Source organism: Electrona antarctica (assembly GCF_951216825.1).
Source record: "Electrona antarctica genome assembly, chromosome: 18".
Taxonomy (NCBI): domain Eukaryota; kingdom Metazoa; phylum Chordata; class Actinopteri; order Myctophiformes; family Myctophidae; genus Electrona; species Electrona antarctica.
In genome coordinates this window covers 42,371,988-42,386,987 of record NC_136799.1, presented here as the reverse complement: position 1 = coordinate 42,386,987, position 15,000 = coordinate 42,371,988, and positions in this window count along the sequence as shown.

The following is a 15,000-nucleotide window of genomic DNA, read 5'->3' as shown; positions in this document are numbered from 1 at the left end:
ATACACTTCACCTCAATGAAACGCCAGCTTTGCTTTGGAGATGTTTCTTCCTCCTCCTTCCTTCCTCCTGAAGAGGAGAAAGGTGTCAGGTTTGTGACAAGTGCATTGTTTGTTCTCCCTCGTCTCTATTCCCCCTTCCCCCCTTTCCTGTGACGGCTTCTACAACGTAAAGTTTTCCCGAGTTTTGTTCTTTACGGGGGGGGGGGGGGGGGGGAGTTAGTTTGACCTAGTTAGGTTGCCGTTAGCACACGCCCTCGCTAACACGGCGAGCCTTTAGCATTTAGCACCGCCACGCTTTATAAGAGAAGCTTATAGAGGTGGCTATAAAAGCGAACTATAACAAACGCGTAAATAATGCTCATGTTCCGCGCAAAGAAATAACGGTTTTCGAATGTAAATACTCAGGAAACCAGTTCTGGCTCGTCGAAACCGAAGTGCCAATAACTCCGGAGGACCACTACTGTACCGAACGTGTCAGATATGGACAGCAAACTTGTCCATGTCCAGGCACAGTTACAGCAGTTTAGGCTTAGGCTACAATGGTCTTATTGTCGACTGTAATTTAATTACTAGGCAGATGCATTATCTTCTTCAATAAAAATAATAACTTTAAAAAAGGGGGAAAAAAGATAATTTAAGCGTTAAGCCTCTCTCAAAACGGAGCAAACATGTTAATAGTTTAAAATGTAGTCGTACAAATTGACAATTTAAAGACTTTATTGATTATAACACACAGTAATGAGCTAAATTAATCTCTCCGGGTCATGTTGGGGTTCACAAACAACAAATTGCAATTAAGTCTTGCATTAGGAAAATAAATTACTTTTGAAACAAACAACATGACTAAATACAAGACCTTTGCAAGGAGAGAGAAACAAAAAGTTATACAATAAACAGGAGTTAAAGTTGGGCTCGCTACGATGACACGCGATCGTACATTTGTCTTCACTCTCCTTGATTTGCAGAATATTTTGGACATCTTTGTGCTGCCTTGCCTCTGTCTGTCTGTCTGTCTGTCCGTCCGTCCGTCCGTCCGTCCGTCCGTCTGTCCGTCCGTCGATGACACGCGATCGTACGATGACACGCGATCGTACATTTGTCTTCACTCTCCTTGATTTGCAGAATATTTCGGACATCTTTGTGCTGCCTCTGTCTGTCTGTCTGTCTGTCTGTCTGTCTGTCTGTCTGTCTGTCTGTCTGTCTGTCCGTCCGTCCGTCCGTCCGTCCGTCCGTCCGTCCGTCCGTCCGTCCGTCCGTCCGTCCGTCCGTCCGTCCGTCCGTCCGTCCGTCGTGCGATCATCTGTGGCATGCGGTTGGGCCTGTGATCACTTATAAGTGGCACACAGGGTCATATCTCTCTCTCTCTCTCTCTCTCTCTCTCTCTCTCCTCGTGAAGAAAATACTTCCCAAACATCAGACCATCAACTTCAAAATGCAAAAAAAAAAAAAAGCGGGGGCTGCTACCCATGGGGGACATCATCATCATCATCATCATCATCCTCGTGCCACTCAGGAGCAACGAGTTCGTCGTTAAGGCTTTGGTGCCATTCACCTGACTCCAAGTCAGTCGCCACATATAGGTACATTAAAAAAAGAAACCCCTGAAAACAACAGACTTCTTCTTGTTTTGTGTGTGTGTTGGAGACACAGAGGGGAGCGGAGAAGAAGGAGAAAGGCTTGGAGCGATGGGGTGTGGTAGCGGGGGTAAGAGGGGGCTGGGAGGAGGGGGTGGGGGTGGGGGGGCAGTTGTACTTAGAGATATTTAACCCGTTTAGACCTGAGGCCGATTCTAAAAATGTCTTCTAAATCCTGACGGTGTTCTGAAAACCCTATATGTTTCTATGTGTCAGTGGTGCTCAACCTTTTTCATGTCAAGGACGCCCAGAATTATCTGTATTTGACCGCCGACCCCCATCTGAAAATATGTTGTGCCCCCCCCCCCCGCCAAGAAGAAAATATTTGAGTTAAAAACATTTGTTCTGAAAGAATATATATATTCAAAAATAGCAGATCTGCAAGCTCGTAGCACGCTATGATCTGCTATTTTTCAATAGCTTTAAAGTATAACACAATGTGTAAAACACCAAAAGGGGGTTCCCGCCCCGAATGGGTTAAAGGCGAGAGGAGATGGGGGGCTTTGTTGCCGATGCGATTCCCCAGGGTTGCCGTGTGCTCGAGTCGCGGGTTGGATCTGATAGCGCGCCGACGCTCCTGCACCGAGCAACACCTCTTCTCTTCTCTTTTCTTTTTTTCTTTTTGCTAGAGGGGAAAAGATAGAGGAATGGCGTGTAATTATACTGCAAGGGGGCTTTCAGGTGCCCTGACATACCTGTCACCTGGGAAAATGGAGGGATAAGAAGAAAGAAACGCAAAAGGAGAGAGAAGGGGGGAAAAAAGTGAAAGACATCTGCATAGCTTTTACCTTCGTACTTCACAAGCGCGGAAACTTGTCCTATTCTCTTTTGTTTCTCGTTTTTTTTTCAGTCCTCACCCTCCCCCAACCCCCCGCCGCCACTCTCAGAGAAGTTGTTTGGAACTTCGGGGACTTTCTCTCCTCTCCGACGCTCGGCTCATTTGATGACTTCCGGTGAAAGTCGCGCCTCGACTTGAGCGCCTTTGATATATATATATATATACTCTCCGGTCCTTGTTGTGTGAAATCTGTGCTAATGAGACACAATGATCACTGTAAAGACTCGGGGAGCCTTTTGTCTCGGATTTGCGTGTGTCGTTGTTTGAACATCTTCATTTCATCATCGGCATAATAACAAATCGAAGTTAATAAGTGAGAGAGATAATCACAGATCAAAAGAGATAATATTAAGGAAAAGAGACAACGTAGACAACTTTCAAAGACGGATTCAGTCATGAGATATTATGACTGACTGAAGCGTGGCTATTGTAATTTATTTCACATGTGCCGTAGCCCCAACAGCTGCTGAACATCCCTGGTTTTGTCATCATTTCCATTGTGTTTGGTGGCGAGTGGTAAGCTTCAACGCCGAATGATCAAGCATGATCACAGCACTGTATCCTTCTGAACGCCAGAGGTTATGACTGAGTTGGTTTATGTCTGAAGGCATTGCCACATCGTCTATACTTGCGTGTACAGGCGTGTTGTATAACTTGTAACACAAGTTTGCACTCGGGCAACGATGTTGCCTCGTGTGCGTGCGTGCGTGCGTGCGTGCGTGCGTGCGTGCGTGCGTGCGTGCGTGATACTACAAATGAAACATCTGATTCGTCTGTCTGTCTGTCTGTCTGTCTGTCTGTCTTTGTGTGAGAGAGAGAGAGAGAGAGAGAGAGAGAGATAGAGAGAGAGAGAGAGAGAGAGAGAGAGAGAGAGAGAGAGGAAAGAAAGAAAGAAAGAAAGAAAGAAAGAAAGAAATGGAAGAAGACACATTACCCACACTCCTCGGCGGCAGCTTTGTAAAGGTATAGCAAATGATGGAGAGGAGCCCTGCACTGTTCTCTTTCATGCCTATAGCAGCGGGGTAGCACTGTTAAATTGTACCGGCCCTTCTGTGTGTGTGTGTGTGTGTGTGTGTGTGTGTGTGTGTGTGTGTGTGTGTGTGTGTGTGTGTGTGTGTGTGTGTGTGTGTGTGTGTGTGTGTGTGTGTGAGCATGTGTGCGTGCATGCGTGCGTGTATATATAATATATATATATAGGAGAGAGAGAGACATACAAGTCTCTTATCTTTAATAGATGAAGTAGGCCTAGACTACTGGAGCAAAATGAACTGTAATTTTAATCAAATTCCGGGCCTCATTGGTGTGAAGGCGTTGAGCGCTATAGAGGCTGAAACGGCATGTTGCTGGGAAGGGGAGGGGGAGGGGAGGGGGAGGGGAGGGGAGGTGGAGGGGGGGCCCGATGGGGGGTGTCTGCCGCTGCAATTATCCCCCCACTTTACAGGTATTGCTGTCGCCGCGGTCGTTATGCTCGCTTGTAAAGAGGGAATCAATTTGTGCACGTGCATAATATGAGGAACCGGAGAATGCCCGCAAGAGGGGGAAAACATGGTGGAAAAAATACTTGTGTAAAAAGTATACCGATACTGCGATGTAGAACTACTCCATTACAAGTAAAAGTCTACAAGTCGGCTATTTTCAAATGGCTGATATAATAGGGCTGCAGTGGTATAGGCCTATGTTTTATAATAATCTAAATCTACAAACTAGTAACTAAAGTCTTCAGATAAATGTAGCTTGGCGTAAAAGTACAATATTTGCCTCATGAGATGTAGTGGAGTAAAAATACTGGAAATTTGGAAATACTCAAGTGAAGTAGACCTACAAATACCTCAAAATTGTACTTAAGAAAGAAAAACAAATTCTCCACAACGGCGGACGGTGGAGATTGAGGCTAGATCTGTCTCGATGTCGCTTATAGTCCGCCTTGTTTGTTTGCTGTCCTGATTGACTGTGGTAAGACTGCTGTCGCACGTCCCTGTGCCACGAGAGAGAGAGAGATACATCTCCAGGCCTCCCATTATCACAGTTTACATTGTTTTAAGACTGCAGTCACAGTAAAATCTGGTTCAAATCTGCATGCATTTCTCAAATCGGATATTTTGGCCCGAACATTCACACTGCATAATTTGCAAGTGACCAGATCGTATCCGTCACAGATCTGTGTGTTCAGTCTGGCCTGAATCAGATCTGTGTGTTCAGTCTGGCCTGAATCAGATCTGTGTGTTCAGTCTGGCCTGAATCAGATCTGTGTGTTCAGTCTGGCCTGAATCAGATCTGTGTGTTCAGTCTGGCCTGAATCAGATCTGTGTGTTCAGTCTGGCCTGAATCAGATCTGGTGTGTTCAGTCTGGCCTGAATCAGATCTGTGTGTTCAGTCTGGCCTGAATCAGATCTGGTGTGTTCAGTCTGGCCTGAATCAGATCTGTGTGTTCAGTCTGGCCTGAATCAGATCTGTGCCACATTCAGATTGGAATCTGATTTGTTTAAATAAGTTTAACGCAAACAAGTCACATACACAAGTCACATGGAATCCGATTTAGATCATTTACAGACTGAGACAGATCTCCTGAAATCAGATTTGAATCAGATTTTAAACCAACTCTGAATGTGGCTCAAGTCACATTGGACCAAAAAAATGTGACATGTGTGTGACCTGTCTGCATTTAGACATATTTAATCAAATCAGATTCCAATCTGGATTTGGCACAGATCTGATGCAGACTAGATTTGGCTGTGAGTGTAAATGGGGCCATACCCTATGCCGTTTTTTTTTAATTTTTTTTGAAAGATCTTTTTGAATTGTTAAAATAGCCAATCTACAAGCTCACAACGTGTCAATGTAGATTGGCCATTTTAGCTATTCAAAAATGTTTTTTTCAAAATAGTCAAAAAGTATTTTAGGGATAAGGGGTTTAGCATGGACAGAAATAGAGCCCAGACAAATGTCTTCGTTGACCGGGGTCCCCCAGGGCTCTGTACGTGGCTCCCTCTTGTTCTCCCTCACCACCAAATCCCTTCGCCGAACATTGCCGAACAGCAGTGTTGTATGCTTGTATATTATATGCTTGTGTTGTGTATATATTTTTTATTTGTATTGTTTGTGTATTGTACTGAAAACCTGAAACACTTAAATAAAATAATGAATCTGCTAATCCTATATGACAGAACAGATCATGGCACAATGTTGTGATTGTCTTTATATACTGTATAGCCGCATACTCTGTCCACAATCCATAATTTAACCGCTTGTCTTAAACTATAGTCTATACATTACTGTATTTGACCGGATTCCCAAGGGCTCTATACTAGCTAGACCTCCTGTTTGCGCTGCAAATTTAATGTGACATTTCACTGTTATTTTCCCTGAATGTCAGTCCCTTAAGGGGCTAGGGTTCAACCGGTTAACAGCCAAATGCCTACTGTATACCTAAATGAAACACAGAGGTCATGTACCTACTAGCTATACAGTGTTTGTGTGTGTGTGTGTGTGTGTGTGTGTGTGTGTGTGTGTGTGTGTGTGTGTGTGTGTGTGTGTGTGTGTGTGTGTGTGTGTGTGTGTGTGTGTGTGTGTGTGTGTGTGTGTGTGTGTGTGTGTGTGTGTGTGTGTGTGTGTGTGTGTGTTTTACAATGCAGGCATTCCAGTCCAGATGTGAATGAGGAGATCAAAGCCACAACCTCTCACACAGAGATAAATATGCAGAGCTGCATATCTGCTATTGAATTGTGTCGTTATTCTTCATGTCATTTTTGGTGCTATCTAGACTGTACACTACTTTTTTAACATTTATGTTCAATAAACTATTCAATCAATCAAAACAATAAAGGAGGACTTTCCTATTTAGCATCTGTAGGAACACTAACTCTGGGCTATTATAGCTTTCTTTCTTTCTTTCTTTCTTTCTTTCTTTCTTTCTTTCTTTCTTTGACCGGGACAATGTTCATTAATCAACACGTCAGTTTTCACATCCATGTAATGGGCCAGAGTTAGCCATAAGCTAATTTACATATAGTCCCTGAGCATGCTCTTAAAAATGGTAGTAAAACTATACATACAAAACACATACAGTACAATACACTACAAGAACAATAAAACATTGCACAGCTGATAATTACTCATGATTACAGATTTGATTTGTTTTTACTCCCTACAGAAGTAAGAGAGACCTCCAACTACCAACTATTTGACTGTGCAGCATTGTTGGTTTAGTAAAGAGGACCATGCATTCTCTCATTCTTTCCCCACTTACTCATCAGTATGGAGTAGGGAGTCATTTATTTTCATGATGTGGGCAGCAAACGACACTGCTATGCCAATCACAGCTGAAACGGTTTAGCACTCATTAGCATTGTTGCCATCTTTAACCTGTGGCCTTGTCATTCAGTAAAGCAAACACAGTAATCATGTCTGGGAGCATCTATTATTTTTTTATTGTCTTATTAATCTCCACTGATGTATTGGTAGAAAAATGCAAGCATTATAAAGACAACATTATTGCTCCTTAGCTACTTTAGAGCAGGACTTGGGTAAGATATTTTATCTTCATAACTTTCTTTCTTTCTTTCTTTCTTTCTTTCTTTCTTTCTTTCTTTCTTTCTACAGCTGCTTTCAGCTCACCCATGCAGCATATACACTGACACCACGGCGCGTCAACAGCGCCTCAAACTGTGACTCCACCCACAACCGGGGGAAGTTGTGATTTGCGCTCGTTCACTGCAATGCAATTTGCGGCATTTTCAAAACAATATTGAGCAGAGTAGCGATTATCAAACGTATTTGCAATGCCATACGTTGAAAGATCTGTTGCCCGTGGACAAGGCACGCTACCTCCGCAAATTAGATAGCATCGGCATAGATGTTTGTCCGTATGTGATTAAGGATTGGACCAAGTTGCATTGGCAGCCATAGAAAATTCCAGGCTAAAACCGGATGTGACGTTTTTGGGCGTTCCTGTCTAGCGTGGTGTCAGTGTATTGTCTAGTTGGCTTTGCCTTTGCATTATTGGATTATTCTGAGTGTCTGATTGACAAATGTAGAATAATTAGGGGTTTGTCTCTTTGTCCGTCGCTATCCCCTTGGGACATGCATGCGAGCCGTCAGTGGCAGCAGTGACGGTGTTATAAGTTAGATTGAGTCTCATTTCAGTGAACTTGTGAAATCTGCATTTCTGATCGGCCTGTCCAATCAGTACGCCTCCATCTCGGACCTACAGAGCAAAAGTAGCACAATCTGATCTAACGGCAAATTGGCAGATGTAGTCAAGTCATGATAAGTTAACCTATTTCCGTATGATATTGTATGAATCAATAAGCAGAACATGGCTTTTTGTGTTTTAGTAACCAGAAGCAAAGCTGTGCAGAATATGCATTTCATAGGATACCATATAAGGCATTCACTTTTTTTACTCCATTGTATTAAGATGTGTTGTATTACTTGGAATATTAAACAACGTGAATGTGAAATATATATATTTTTTGTGCTCATATGACTTGATGACCAACATGGGATGCCATGGTTAAAGTAGTTACATTTATACTGAAGGCACCATAAGTTGGTTTATTTTTTTTAAATGTTTTTTTTTGTGGCTTTCGCCTTTATTTTTTATTTTTTTTATAGAGGGACAGACAGTAGGCTGACAGGACATGGGGAGAGAGATGGGGGGGTGAAAGGGCCCCCCGGCCAAAGGCGTCGGGAGTCGAGCCCGCGGCACACTGCCAGGCTTGGGCTACGGGCCAAGGTGCCTGGACCGCTGAGCCACGGCCCAGGCCCATAAGTTGGTTTCTGAAGTCAGTTGAATTAATTGTCTAAGGGGCGACTCACACCTTCGCATCTAGCATACAACATTGATGCATGCTAGATGTATGAAAGGGTTTGTTTACATCTTGCCCCAATGCATTTCCAATGGAAGTCACATGGTTTGACACAACATTTGTGTTGTACGGCTTTCAGCTGTGTTTCGACTGCCCCCCACCCCCTCATACAAAACAAATGTTGTGTCAAACCATGTGACTCCCATTGGAAATGCATTGTGAGCTTGCATCAGTCAATAAGTCTCATATACAACAAGCATACATCAATCTCTTGCGAAGGTGTGAGTCAGGCCTAACAGTTAGACAATAACTAACAGCTCTCTATATTATGGTATACCACTTGGGAAAAGTACTCAGATGTTTTACTTAGAGGGGCAATATACAACATTAAAAGTTGCATCAAGTTATTTAGTTCAACATAAAAGTATCAATGCTGCAATATACAGTAGAAATCACAATGTATACGTAAAGTGCCAACACATAAAAGTACTCTGCAGAATGTGCAATTTCAAGTTTTCAAATGTATACAAATCGTTTAAAAAAAAACGATTCTGTTTGGCTATTTTCAAATGGACAAAATATAGAGCTAGTACTGTATGTTTTGTAATAATAATAATCAAAGAAAAGTAACTAGAAGTTTTCAAATAAATGTAGTGGAGTAGAAATACAATATTTGGATCTGATATGTAGAAGTAAAAATACTGAAAATTGGAAATACTCGAGTAAAGTACAAACACCTCAAAATTGTACTTAAGTTCAGTACTTAAGTAAATGTACTTAGTTACTTTCCACCACTGCTGTTCTATGCGTGGGACGGTTTGCTTGCTGTCCGATGGTTGACAGAGCCGTGCACTGGGTTGTACTATCCTGCCTCCTGGCTTTTTGGCTGCATGCGACATGTCATTTGTGCGTATCTGCGTCATGATTAACAGCAGCCCAGGCTTAAGCACCATGTGCCACCATTGCTAACTGCCTCTCCAGAGACCACCTATTCAATTACATTAAAAACGCACGCACGCACGCACGCACGCACCCACGCACGCACGCACGCACGCACACAACCGTTCGTTTTGTCGACCTGTCTGCAATGAGGCACATTGGAAATGTATTTTTATGGCCATGTGCATTATTGTCACTTCTGTCTGTCTGTCTGTCTGTCTGTCTGTCTGTCTGTCTGTCTGTCTGTCCGTCCGTCCGTCCGTCCGTCCGTCCGTCCGTCCGTCCGTCCGTCCGTCCGTCCGTCCGTCCGTCCGTCCGTCCGTCCGTCTGTCTGTCTGTCTGTCTGTCTGTCTGTCTGTCTGAGTCATTCTCAAACTTGTGTATTTCGATGCTGTATTTGGCAGCCAAATACAGCATCGAAATACACTCAGAAATACACAAGTTTGAGAATTTTGGCTGCGGACCCACATCTTAAAAATATTTCGTGACAGAGACCTTAAAGAAAAACAAAGATTTGAATTAAATATGTTTGCTAAAAATATATAATAATACGACTACTAATAATTATGGCGAAATAACACGCTCTGAGCTTGTTTTTTTAAATTATTTTTTGAATAGCCAGTAGTATAAAATATGGTGGTTACAATTATTGTGATGCTATATTCACTTTTTTTCCTCTTCTTCTGGGGACCCCCTGGTATCCCCTCAAGGATCCCGGGGGGTCTCCCCCATTGAGAACAAATGATCTAGCAATCCATCTGCCTGCCTGCCCGTCTGTCTGTCTGTCTGTCTGTCTGTCTGTCTGTCTGTCTGTCTGTCTGTCTGTCTGTCTGTCTGTCTGTCTGTCTGTCTGTCTGTCTGTCTGTCTGTCTGTCTATAAAGCCATGTATCTGTCTCTCTGTCCATTCTTTGCGTGCCTCCCTCCCTCCCTCCCTCCCTCCCTCCCTCCGTCGGCCCCTCTCTACGCCCCCGGGCCTACATTGTGGACGCAGCATGGCCGGTTAGTGTGTTTAGCCTCCTTAATGGGAGCGTTTATCTGGGCATGTTCATTATCTCTGGCCCTTCATGTCCTGCATGGCCCTGGCCCGGGGGCCATCCTAATGGAGGTTGTCTTTTGATCTGGAGCTGGCCAATCGTGGCTGACGGATCCAAGGGGTCCGGGGCGAGCACAGCCGCACGGTGTGGCTAGAACGCCGAATTACAGCAATTAGGGTCAGCCGCCGTCCCGCTGCTCGCTGGTCAGAGGAAATAACGTCACTGTCCAGAGGCCCGCGTGAACCGGGGGGGGGGTGCACGCACGCACGCACGCACGCACGTACGCACGCAGAGTATATTAACTCAGACACATAAATGCATGCTCTATTTTCCTTTTCAGATTCTTACCGTAAAATGGACATGAGCAATGAGCATGCATGTGCACACATCACACACACACACACACACACACACACGCATGCATGCATGCATGCACGCACACACGCACAAACACACCCCCCCCCCACACACACACACACACACACACGCGCACGCACGCACGCACAAACACACGCATGCACACACGCACGCACACACACGCAAACACACAGAGTGGCCACAGAGCCTATAGCCATAGCGTATGTCAACCCTCTTCAGCTTTGAACGCCGTAATGTCCAGCTCTCGTCCAGCGTGTTCACTCACTGTTAATTAATTACATTTTCCACCATATTCTGCAGTTAGCCTATGATGTGGGGTGGGGTTGGGGGGGGTATTGGACACGGCCCGGGGCGTATAGTCGGTCAAAAGGCGCGAGGCTTCTCTGTCACAGGCGATCATAGCCCAATTTGTCCCATTACAGCCAGGCTGGGTTCCAAGCTGTCTCGTGGGCGGGACGGACGGACGGACGGACACAGCCTGGAGGACGTTGGTCAAAACTGGAGATGGCCTCGCGCAGTTTGCACACGCACGCACGCACGCACGCACGCACGCACGCACGCACGCACGCACGCACAGTCGCACGCACAGTCGCACACACACACATGCGCACACACAAGCGTAGACACATGCACGTGGTTTAAACATGTGCGCGGATGCAGTGTGAATTGTCGAACACACTTTTCGCTCACACACGACACATACAATGCTGATTTCTTCTTCTTTTTTTTTGTTTTGCTTGGCCTTTCCTTCTTCAGCGATCCTAGACACTTTAGACAGGTTTCGTGCACTGCCGTTCACTTGCTTGTCTACAGCCAGACTAAAAAGCTGAATAACTCTAAATCTATCCGGTGATCTCCATTGGAACATTGGCGCTTTCTAGAGCAAGGATGGACTCATTTTAGCTCGCTATAGCTTTGACGCTAATTATTTAGCATTTAAGATGGCCGCCCCAGCCGGACGTGCATCCATCGTGCAACACACTAAAACGAAGTATAGATCCAGGTCGGCAGTCAAGTGTTGGCTCTTGCGGCAACTCCAAAATACTTACTCAGATGCAATTTCTCATGTTTATTTGAGAACCGTGACGTGTTTCGGCAGTATTTTTGATTCATGTTTTTAATCCTGTTATATTGTAGCCTATTTTTTGTGTCAGTACAGTCTTTGTGGAACGGGTGCATGTGTTTGGTTCCGACGTACTAACAAACCGACCCTAACCCAAGAACCAAACCCTAAACTTATAACCTCACAGGAACCATGGGTTAGTTGTATCCGACGGTCCATGTCACTAGGAGCCATGGGTTTGTTCAATTGCCTCTTTCTTTCTCATAGCCTATATAGTACCACAGACGAAAAACAGTCTAAGTCCAAATTTCAGACTGACCCCTCCACGAAAAGGCCTCGTTGTCCTGAACCCTTATCTATCATTTATATATTATGGATCAATAGTGTGGACTGTTATTCGTCTGTGGTACTTAATTTTTGACCAGTGTTTGACCAGTTCATAACTTCATATAGTTTGTTGATTACTTTTGATGCTGTAATGGTCTTTTTTTCACGTTTTTTTTTTTTTGTCACTTTACTCTCATCTGGGGAGCCCCCCCAAAATCACATTATGGACCCCCCTATATAGGTGTCCCGACTCACAGGATGAGAACCACTGTCCCAGTAGACGGGACAGAGAAGCGCCAGGACCCGCGCATGGCTCGCCTCGCCTCGCCTCGCCTCACCCCCGTGCTACAGCCACTGGAGGAGGGTGTCATCCCAAATGGCCATGCAGCGGCCAGCCCTAGCCTGACACCTCGCATCGGACGCTGGGCGATAATGGCCCCACAGCCCCGTCGCAGTCAGTCAGGCCGCGTGATCATGACGCCCTGCATGGCTGCACGACGTACGGGCTGGCCCTGGCCGGGGTATAATTCGACCGGCTGGCCGGCTCCTTCTGTGCATCCAGCTGCTCTGGCATGCGGCCTTCAGCCAGGCGTGGACTGATAGGCCCGGACATGTGGCCAGAGAGTGTGTGTCCGCCCCCACACACACACACACACACACACGCACACACATGCCCGCGGGGGCTAACGAGGCCCAGCACTTGCCTGATGCTCACACTTATAGGCCCCCAAAGGGGGGGGGGGGGAAATAAAGGACGGCCACCGAGAGCTTGGACATGCGAGAAGTCAGCCCCCATTCCGTCACGGCGAGAGGCCGCGCCGGGTTCACCCTCGGACACGACGAAGATGTCGCGGCTTGAACCACTTAAATCTCTTACACGGACTGCATGTCTAATGGGGCCAGTGCCCACTAAGGGCCTTTGATTACCACGAGTCCTGGGCTGCCAATTTTTTTTTTTAATGTTTTGTTTTGTGGCTTTCACCTTTATTTTATATTTTTTTATGGAGGGACAGACAGTAGGCTGACAGGAAATGGGGAGAGAGATGGGGGGAAGACATGCAGTAAAGGCTGTCGGGATCGGGAGTTGAACCCGCGGCACACTGCCAGACTGGATTACCAGCCAAGGTGCCTGGACCACTGAGCCATGGCCCAGGCCTGGGGCTACCAATTTACACAAATAAATGATACTGTATATAGGTTATTAGTTTACACCAGTGGTGTAAACTAAGTATACGTACTCGAGTACTGTACTTAAGTAATTTGTTTTAGGAATTTGTAGGCCTACTTCACTTGAGTATTTCCAATGTCCAGTACTTTTCATTCTACTCCACTACATCTCAGAGGCAACTATTGCATATTTACTATTGTTTGAAAGCTTTAGTTACTATAGTTACTTTGTAGATTTTCATTATCAACTAACTACTTCAGCGCTATACATTTTGGCCACTTGAAATAGATGATGTTTTGATTCGTCTTTCGCCCGTATACCCAAATTACCCATGGTCGGACGACCGATTTCCACGCCAGGACCGCTATATTTTCAAAATATTTTTTTTATAGATCTGAAATTGGACCTTTTGTTTAATGATTACTTTTACTTTTTGTATACTTTAAGTGGCCTACATGTTGATGCCAATAGCCTATACTTTTGTACTTTTACTCAAGTAAATGTTTGGCAGCAAAGTCTTGCTGACAGGCTGTGAGACGCGTGCGTATAGGCAGGGCCCAACGCACTCAGAAAGAATGCACATGCATGTATTAACTATACCAGTTATGTATAGTTAATTGAAGATGTGTATTAATTGCTGTATAGGGCTTAGACTATGTGATCACTTAATCAAATGAGCTCACCACCTGCTATGGGTCTCGTCCTTATATATTAACGAGGGCGATTGTGATTGGTTGTTGTGGATGTATGTGCATGGCTGTGTGGCTATTATTCAGCATGCCTGAAGGAGGTCTTTGACCCAAACGTTGCCTAGAGGTGAAGTGTTCGTATTGCAGGTGCGCACGTTGCTCGGGTCTTTGTGCACTTTGTGTGCATTTTTTCCCCGAGTACTCAAGTACATTTTCAATTCCTCACTTTTACTTGTAACGGAGTATTTTTATACACATATTGATACGTTCACTTTATAAATACATTTGAGTACTTTTTTCCAGTACGAGGCCTTTAACAGGGCCCCTGGCCATGGCACACACACACACACACACACACACACACACACACACACACACACACACACACAATTTACAATTTACAATTTAGGCATTTAGCAGACGCTCTTAATCCAGAGCGACTTACAATAGGCAAGAACAAAAAGCATGGGAATACATCACATATGTAACAAAATGCATTTATCGCGAAACATGCGTAAGCTAAGACCGTGACTAGAACATATCTATATAATGACACTATACATATAAACTATAACTAGAACATATCTATATAATGACACTATACATATAAACTACACATATGTGCTATACTATGCTGTACATATATACTATGAAGTGCTATGACTACATACAATGCACTTATTGTGCTGTCTACATGACATGCTATAAGTCTGTTTCAAATGCTATATAAGTCTAAGAAGTGCTGTCTAAGGGGGTAGGGTAAGTGCTATGGGCCATGATGGAGTCTGAAAAGGTGGGTTTTCAGACTACGGCGGAAGATCGGGAGTGATGCTGCAGTTCTGATTGCAACGGGAAGTGCATTCCACAGTTTTGGGGCCAGAAGGGAGAAGAGTTTGGGACGTGTGGAGCGTTGTCCCGGCGTTTTTAGTGAGGGTACTTCCAGCTTCCCTGCGTTGGCTGATCTGAGTGCGCGGGAGGGTTTGTAGGGTTCAATCATGCTGGCAAGATATGGGGGAGCCATACCTTTGGTTGCTTTAAATGCCAACATCAGAGTTTTGTATTCTGTGCGGGCAGCGACCGGGAGCCAGTGCAGGGAGCGGAGCAGGGGGGAGACATGTGAGA